The 9,135-nt window shown below is 48.1% G+C and overlaps 1 non-coding gene and 1 pseudogene across 1 annotated transcript; both read right to left on the reverse strand.

The window, feature by feature from the left end:
- Positions 1-2,465: 2,465 nt before the first annotated feature.
- LOC121457138 lies at positions 2,466-3,647 on the reverse strand (annotated as a pseudogene).
- A 156-nt stretch (positions 3,648-3,803) lies between these two features.
- Positions 3,804-3,910, reverse strand: LOC121457232. Its single transcript, XR_005975724.1, has one exon. It is a non-coding gene; the product is annotated as a U6 spliceosomal RNA (small nuclear RNA).
- Between the last annotated feature and the right edge of the window lie 5,225 nt (positions 3,911-9,135).

The following is a 9,135-nucleotide window of genomic DNA, read 5'->3' on the forward strand; positions in this document are numbered from 1 at the left end:
TTCTTCAAGGTCTAAGTGCTCCTAGAAACCAGCTGTTCTGATGTTTACCCTGGATACAGTGAGGATGACTATTTCATTCTGATGTTTACTCGAGCTACAATGACTCTTTAGATAGCTACTATGTTGTGCTTGTTTTGTTTTCGCCTTTTTAAAAAATATTTATTTATTATGTATACAATATTCTGTCTGTGTGTATGCCTGCAGGCCAGAAGAGAGCACCAGACCCCATTACAGATGGTTGTGAACCACCATGTGGTTGCTGGGAATTGAACTCAGGATCTTTGGAAGAGCAGGCAATGCTCTTAACCTCTGAGCCATCTCTCCCGCCCCCCCCCCCTTTTTTAAGACAAGGTATCACTATGTATCTCTGCTTGTCCTGGAACTCACTCTGTGGACCAGGCTGGACTCAGACTCACAGAGATCCTCCTGCTCCTGCATCTCAAGTGTTGGGATCAAAGGTGTGCACACCATGACCAACAAGATTTTGGACAGACTAGTGTCTTTTTGATGTGTGTGTGTGTGTGTGTGTGTGTGTGTGTGTGTGCGTGTGTGCACATACACACATTATATATACGTAGGAATTGCATTTGGTTCAAAACCGCCCCTATGTTTAATGTTTTCAGGAGCTGCCAAACTGTTTTCAAAGTAACAGCCACTCTGCTTTGTCACTGACGTTGGGAGGGGATCCAAACTTTCTACCTCCTCACCAAGATGTCATTGCTATTGCTTTTTTTTTTTTTAACTTAGAAAACTTTTTTTTCTGAGGTCTTCAAAGATTATTACAATCAAAGGATCTCTCTGAAAATGTCCCAAATTAAATCAGAGGCTCATCATCCAAGTGAGACAGACATCTGTGCCAGAAAGGCTTTTAGGCTGTGATAGTTTTATATGACTTAGTTTTTCTTAATTTTTGAAGTATCACTCCTCCCATCATGTGGGCTCTCGGATCCAGCTGGAATCATCAGGCTTGGCAGCCGAGAGCCTCTGCACTCAGCCATCTCCCAGTTCCTCGGCACTTGTCTTAACTATTCGCTCTGCTGTGTATGCGGGTCGCATCTTAAATCTTGTTTTTGAGACACTGCTGCACTGTGGAGCTGTTGTTGCCCTGGAACTTGCTATGTAGACCAGGCCGGCCTCATACTCCTAGAGATCCTTCCTGCTTCTGTCTCCCAAGTGCAGGGTTCAGAAGCGTGCACCGCCAGCCCGGCTCGTGTATTCCTATCTTAGTGTAGTAGTAACTTTTCTCACTGCTGTCACAAAAACAAAGCTGGCAAATCTTCTTGAGGAAGGAAGGGCTTATTTCAGCTCGTGAGTGGAGGGCACAGTCCCTCATAGCGGGGGAGACATGGCAGCAGGAGGCAGCTGCTCACTGTGTCTGCAGTCAGGAAGCAGAGAGAGGAATGCTTACGCTGAGCTAGCTTTCTCCTCTTTATACACTCTGGGACCTCCACCTGCACTAGGTCAGTCTTCACACCTTATTTAGCCCAGGCTAGAGACCTCCTCACAGGCATGCTGGGAGATTTGTTCTCCAGGTTATTTCTGGTTCCTGTTAAACTGATAGTATTAACCATTGCACCTGACAGTTCTAAATTCATGAAAAAAGACATTTTAGCTGGTTGGGGCACACACCCTTTAATCCCAGCACTCGGGAGGCAGAGGCAGGTAGATCTCTGAGTTCAAGCCCAGCCTAGTCTACACAACTAGTTCTAAGATAGTGAAGGCATACGAAGAAACCCTGTCTTAAAAAGCAAGCAAACAAGCACAAAACAAACAAAGACAACAACAAAAATATCCACACATTTTATTTTTTTTTTGAAGTCACGATTATCATTTTATTGTAAGAATATAAGAAAGGGGTGTGTGGCCGGGCGGTGGTGGCGCACGCCTTTAATCCCAGCACTTGGGAGGCAGAGGCAGGCGGATCTCTGTGAGTTCGAGACTAGCCTGGTCTACAAGAGCTAGTTCCAGGACAGGCTCCAAAACCACAGAGAAACCCTGTCTCGGAAAAAAAAAAAAGTGTGTGTGTGTGTGTGTCTGAACAGTCTAGATGAATATAAGAAAGGGCTGTGTGTCTGAACAATCTAGGTAGGTAGGTAAGCTCCACTCTTCTTGAGAAAGCCCTGAATCACAGAAAAAGAAAGGAAACTTTAATGTCATTTTTCACAACCTTAGAAATTCTACTACACTAAAATGTAGTGTTTTGCTAATATATATATATATATATATATATATATATATATATATATATATAGTGCAATGTTTGTGCCATTGGTATTTCTTTAAGTCTACTTAGGACAGTTCCTTGAATGACCCTCCCTGGACTCTCACAGTTTCTGTGAGTCTTGGCAGTTGGCAAGTTAGGATGCAAAACAAAACACACACTTGCGGAAGTTGTTTCCACGTGAAAAATGGCGTAATATTTGCGAGTTCTTAGTCTTCTCATTTGTTTTCCTGAGAGTCCCATTTCACGTCTCGTCGAAAGCTTTATCATCAGTATTTAAGTATCTTGACTCTCCGTGCTTCAGGACAAAGAAGTCCTCAGTCTTAAGTCCCTATCTCTCTAGAGCGTCCTTCAGTTTCGCTGGAGGCTCTAAGTAGTACTCATCAGCTAAGGCAAAAGTTCCCCAGTGAATTCCCACCGATGTGAATCCTTACAGCGTCTTCTGGACCAACATGCTGATATTTCATAAGCCACCTTGGCTCATACGCTCCAATGGGAATAGCTGCGAGGTCGAAGGGCCCAAATCTCTTCCCTATCTCTTTGAAAGCAGGGCAGTAGCCAGTATCCCCAGCAAAGAAGAACCGGTTCCAAGGCCCCAGCACAGACCAGCTGCCCCACAGGACCCTGTTGTCGTCCAGGACGGCCCTTTTACACCAGTGTTGGGAAGGCGTGAAGACAAAGGTGACCTTGTCGTGGCCGGGCACGCAATTCTCCTCCCACCAGTCCAGCTCGATCACGTCTCACAGCCCCATTTCTGCATCCAGTCGAGGAGACCCAGAGGCACGAACCATCTCAGGTCACTGCCAAACCGCTCATTCAGAGCCAGGACAGAGCCGTAGTCCAGGTGGTCGTAGTGGTTGTGACTGATAAGGACCGCATCTATTGGGGGGAGCTCACTTATGGTACACGGGGGGGGCGGCGGAATCGCTTCGGGCCCATGTACTGCGAGGGAGAGGCGCGGGAGCTGAACATGGGGTCCGTGAGGAAAATGAGCTTGTCCATCTCCACCATCAGCGTTGCGTGGCCCAGCCACGTGACTCGTAAGCCAGCCTCGGTCACCCCGGCTTCTTCAGGGTCACTGATAAAATACGGCTTAAGCACTGGGAGCTCTTTGTCAAGTTCCTCTTTGGAGCCTGGGACACCGCTGTGGTCTTTCTCCGTTATCAGCCACCTAAGGACATCTGGAATAGAGATGTTTTTCCACGTTGGCCACGGATTAACCAATCTCCCATCTTTTCCTTTCTTCGATTTAGTTACGTCTTCTTCTAGTCTATAATCCAGTTTGAAGCTTTTCCTGGAAAACCTAGAAGACACACTTCCTCCTGAATTCTGTACTGAATTTTGGCGCTTCCTTACTGGTTTCTTTGGGATATTGGTAGCTTGTTGTTGGAGACTGGCTGTTTTCATTTTCTTCCATGTCCTTTGGTGAGAAGCGTGAAGCTGCAACCTGGAATGCAGGAACGGCTGGATCTGAGGCCCCAAATGCGGCTACTCTCCCCTGGACGACTAAAACCACAGTGGCTCTTCACCCCGGCGGCTTCACAGATGCAGGCGCCGCAACTCCTGAGGTGCGGTAATTCAAAAAAACATGGAACGCTTCACGAATTTGCGTGTCATCCTTGCGCAGGGGCCATGCTAATCTTCTCTGTATCGTTCCAATTTTAGTATATGTGCTGCCGAAGCGAGCACCCCACACATTTTATTATAGGATAAAAATCCTGGGAGCAGGCTTGGAGAGATGGCTCAGAGGTTAAGAGCAGTGACAGCTCTTCCCAAGGTCCTGAGTTCAATTTCTTTTTTTTTTTATTTATTTACTTAACTTTATTATGTTTGTTGGTGTGAAGGTGTCAGATCCCCTGGAACTGGATCTTCTGACAGTTATGAGCTGCCATGTGGGTGCTGGGGATTGAACCCGGGTCCTCTAGGAGAGCAGTCAGTGCTCTTAACCACTGAGCCATCTCTCCAGCCCCCTGAGTTCAATTTCTACTACCCACATGGTGGCTCACAACCATTAATAATGAGATCTGGTGCCCTCTTTTGGTGGGCAGGCATACATGCAGGCAGAATGCTGTATACATAATAAATAAATAAATAATCTGTCTGTATGCTTGCTGGCCAGAAGAGGGCACCATTACAGATGGCTGTGAGCCACCATGTGGTTGCTGAGAATTGAACTCAGGACCTCTGAAAGAGCAGTCAGTGCTCTTAAAGTCTGAGCCATCTCTCCAGCCCCCAATAAAAGTATTTTCTTTACTAAAATGTAATTATCTAGCAAGTAAAAGGTTTATTTTGTGGTATATAATTTTAACTACGCAAAGATGTGTTACATTTGTTTCCATTGTCTTTGTTAACAATGTAAAGATGTGTTACATTTGTTTCCATTGTCTTTGTTAACAATGTAAAGATGTGTTACATTTGTTTCCGTTGTCTTTGTTAACAATGTAAAGATGTGTTACATTTGTTTCCGTTGTCTTTGTTAACAATGTAAAGATGTGTTACATTTGTTTCCGTTGTCTTTGTTAACAATGTAAAGATGTGTTGTATTTGTTTCACCTTGCCTGCCTAAGGCCCCTGATGGGTCTAATAAAAAGCTGAATGGCCAGTAGCTAGGCAGAAGAAGGATAGGTGCGGCTGGCAGGCAGAGAGAATAAATAGGAGGAGGACTCTAGGAGGAAAGAACAAGGGAGAAGGGGAGGGACACACGTGAGGCCAGAAACCAGGCAGCTTTCTGTCAGCCAGACCCAAGAAGCAGTGAAAGTAAGATATGCAGGAAGGAAGAAGGTAAAAGTCTCCGAGGCAAAGTGTAGATGAAGAGAAACAGGTTAAGTTGTTAGGGCTAGTGGGACAAGCGTAAGATAAGCCCAAGTGGGGGCTGGAGAGATGGCTCAGAGGTTAAGAGCACTGGCTGCTCTTCCAGAGGTCCTGAGTTCAATTCCCAGCAACCACATGGTGGCTCACAATCATCTGTACTGAGATCTGGCGCCCTCCTCTGGCATGCGGGCATACATCGAGGCAGAATGTTTATACATAATAAATAAATAAATCTAAAAAAAAAAAAAGATAAGGCCAAGTATTTATAACTAAGTCTCTGTGTCGTAATTTGGGAGCTGGTTGGTGGCCCAAGAGAAAAAACCTCGTACAGCCTGTAGAGAGAGGCAGAAGGATTAGAAGTTTAAGGTCATCCTTGGTTACACAATGAGTTTGGGCTACATGAGAGTCCATCTTAAAGAAGAGAGGGGCTGGAGACATGGCTCAGTGGTTAAGGACACTTCTAGAGGACTTGGGTTCTGTTCCCAGCACCTACATGGTGGCTCACAAAGGCCTGTAACTCCAGTTGCAAGGGATCTGACCCCTCCTTTCAGCTTCCAAGGCGTCCTGCACGTTTTCACGTGTCCCGTACCGATAAGGAGGCACAACCTGCGCGTAAACAAGGAGAGTTTGTGAAGGCTCTTCTCAATGAACTTCTCCACATGGTCCTCAGAGTGAAGCCGGGAACCAAATGGAGCAGTGACCCCATGAGTGTCCTTGCAGACATTCTGCATGCAATAGTTTGGAATTCTCCTTAGCTTCCCCCCCACCCCCAGCCTCCAACTTGAGTGATTGTGCATTTACTGTCTTTTTAATTCTAGCCTCCAAGGGAGCGTGAAGAAGTCCTCTGACTGCGGAGGTCAGAGGACAATTATCTGGCATCCTTTCTCACTTTCTCCCTGGCTTGGGTACTAGGGGGGCAAATACAGGACACCAGGCTTGTGTGGCAATTATCTTTAACTGATATACAAAAAAAAAATTACCAAAAAGGCAAAAAAAGGGCATTTTTTGCTTTTGTATCTTTTTTCCATGTGGATAGTCAACACTTAGTGAAAGTCTATTTCCTTTCTCTCCGTCTTCCCAGAATGCTCCTCCCTAGACCTGGATCCCCTGGGATAGACACTGTTGTTCAACGCCCGAGTTGGCTTTCAACTCCACACAACGTGCCCCTCTCCTCTACTCTTCTGGGCCCCGCTGATCCTCCCCTCCCTCCTACTCACACGTGGACCAGGGGCAAGGCGGTCCCCATGCTGCCATTCCCCTCACATCCACGAGGGGTCGCACTATACCTGCCTGCGTTCTCTCCGAGAACCTGCGGTTAATTCCTTCCGTCCTGAACCTCTCTCATCCTCTCCCAACACCACCTTCGGGTTTAAAGTCCCAGAGCTGTTTTCCCGGTTCTCCGAGAAACCCATCTTTGTAAGCCATCTTACGTGATTTGAACAGACCCGTGGGCAGCATGCATTCTGACGCCCTCATTCAATACTCCCGTACTGCACTTCCCTCATCAACAAAATAATAAGAATTCCCATTGCGCTGGGCGCTGTCCGAGTGGGCGGAGAGCAGGATCTCATTGTGAGCGTGGTGCCCGGCATCTTCCAGGTGCTGGGCATTTTCAAGGTTCCCGATATACAGCAGGTGCCTAATGAAAACAAGGCCTTCACCAAGACTTCAAAGTCTCTCTTTCTAAAATCTCCCTATATTAGTTCCTCGTGTTCTCTTCGACCTTCGCAGCAAGTTTTCCTGGATGTAGGGATCCCTATAGTAGATTCAGGCTTGACAAGCCATCCAAGTCGGACGTGAGCGTTTTTATTTTCTGTCCGTGGAAATTTCAACCTCCGTCTCCTTTTCCTGTGTTGTGTGGTTTGAAAGCATTTTCTGAAAAATTCAGGGTTGCCTTGGTGTACTCTAAAAGCTGTTGCCCTCCTTCTCCTTGGGATCCTAGCTAATGAGGAGATGGCTCTTGATTTTGGACACTCATTTTCCTTGGTGGACTACAAAGATGGCCTCTGGCCTCACTCGGCATTGTTTGCGGGTGTCTTTCCATTTCAGATACATTGTTGCCAGTGTCCACCCAAGGAGCTCAAGCTCCACCTGGGTCCCAGCTTCACCCTCGGCTTCTTTTGACTCCAGAACCTTCTCTCAGCCCCTAGTAGGAACCTGGGGCCTGGGTTATCCCAAGCCCTCTCTTTCCAGACAAACCGTATGAGCCACCATGTCCAGTTTATGTGGAGATACTTGGGCATTCTGGGATTTTGGTATCTCTGTCCCCTGAGCTCTGTGGCACCCAGATGCTCAGGCTGGGGTGGGGCAGGAGAATGCCTTCCACGGTTAGGATTTTGCCGTTGTAATGCTCTCAGCTCTGATGCTCAGCAGTCAGGACCCCACACCCTCTTACTGTCGTCACAGGGTGGCATGCTACGCTAAGGAAGCCCAGTTAACAATCCCACCAGCCTGTCACACCTTTTGCCCTGTTTTCTAGGTACTCTGGGCCCAGGCTGACTCATACCCTCCAGCACCCTGGGGTTGTTTGTGCTCCTGGTAACGTGTAGGGTGGAGCTAGGGGTGACGGATGAGGTTTCCAAGGGTTGGTGTTCAGCCCTCTGAGGGGTGGAGGGTAGACAACTAAGCTACTGGCTGTAGACCAAGGATCAGACAGGTGGAGGACAAAGCTAAGACATGGCAGGAAGTGAGAGGCCTTGACTGTTGCTGAAGCAAGAAAAGGGGTGTCTGAGAGGGGGGTCGGGATGGGGAGCTGTGGCTTTGGGGTAATGACTCTGAGTGACTCAGAACCCCTGGGTTACTCCCACTGAGTCCACCTCAGGGGCCGTGACTTTCCAGGCCCTGTCCTCTTCCGGCCCCCATCACAGGCCTCCCCATTTCCTAGGGACCTGTGTTAGTGTCTCCTTAGGGCTTAAGGCGATATCTGAAGCCTCATGATAGTCTCCTCAGTCCTCCTCCCGGGCCTTCGAGATCTGAGTTCCCACAGCTGCCGCTTGGCTATGGCTCCCTGGGCTACAGCCATGCTGGACCCGGGCTCCTCGACCGGCTTGCACGGTGTTCCTCCCCCACTGATGTCCTCTGTGTCCCAGCTGCAGGCATGCCCAGGCATGTTCTCGTGGTGAGGCAGAAGGCCAGGGCTGATAAGCCTCTACTTATCTCCCTGAACTCTGTGAACTTCTCCCTGGCCAAAGTAAACTCATGGCAGAGGCCAGAGTCCATATGGGAAACCACAGAAGTTGGTGGGGATTGGAGGACCGTGGCCTTGTGATTGGAGAGTTTGTGGCCTACCTTGATGACCTATGGGTCTGAGTTTCAAGCCCCTACCTTTTGCCCAGATACACCTGCTTCAGCAATTGTCAGTGTCTGTTGGATGGCCTTCTATTTTCACCTAAATAGCATTTGTGGCAGGCTTACCGTGTGCCAGGCCCCATCTAGTCACCAGGGTATGCCACCCGTTCTAGTCCCAGTAAGATTTTAGAGACAATGACACCTGAAAACAGGAAAACCAATACTGGGAAGGGCCACAAACAATGCAGGTGATGTTCCTTCTCCCTTGACGTAATCCGGAAAGGACTTGCTAGGATGTTTGAACTGAGATCGAAGGAAGCATGAGTGAGCCAAACACACAGGTGGGAAAGAAAGTTCCAGGTCAGAGCAGCGGAAAGTGCCAGGATCCTGGAGCAGTAGCATGTGTTTGAGCAACAGAAGGCTAGAACAGAGTGAATGAGAGCTGGGCAGAACTAGGGGTGTGTGCGTGCTTGTGTGTGTGTGTGTGTGTGTGTGTGTGTGTATGTGTGTGTGGACTGTGGTGTGTGTGTGTGGACTGTGGTATCTGGTGGGGATTTTGGACTCTGTTCCAAGTGCAAGAAGAGCTATCAGAAGCCAATAGGGCACAGAGAAGCAGTGTGAGTTTGTCAAAAGGTTCCTGTCTGCAAAGGAAGGATGGTTTGCAGCGGGGAGAAGGGAAGCAGGGCCCAGTTAGGAAACGTGGCCATCATCAAGGTAAAGCTGGTACAATGGCAGCCAAGGGAGGTGAACAGACTCAGGCAGGAAACACTGTCTCTTTGACCCTGGTGTCTGCCCATGCAATAGAGGACAGGAGA

The sequence above is a fragment of the Microtus oregoni genome, unplaced genomic scaffold (genome assembly GCF_018167655.1).
Source record: "Microtus oregoni isolate MIOR12 unplaced genomic scaffold, Mior012 000015F_ref0000493, whole genome shotgun sequence".
Lineage (NCBI taxonomy): Eukaryota > Metazoa > Chordata > Mammalia > Rodentia > Cricetidae > Microtus > Microtus oregoni.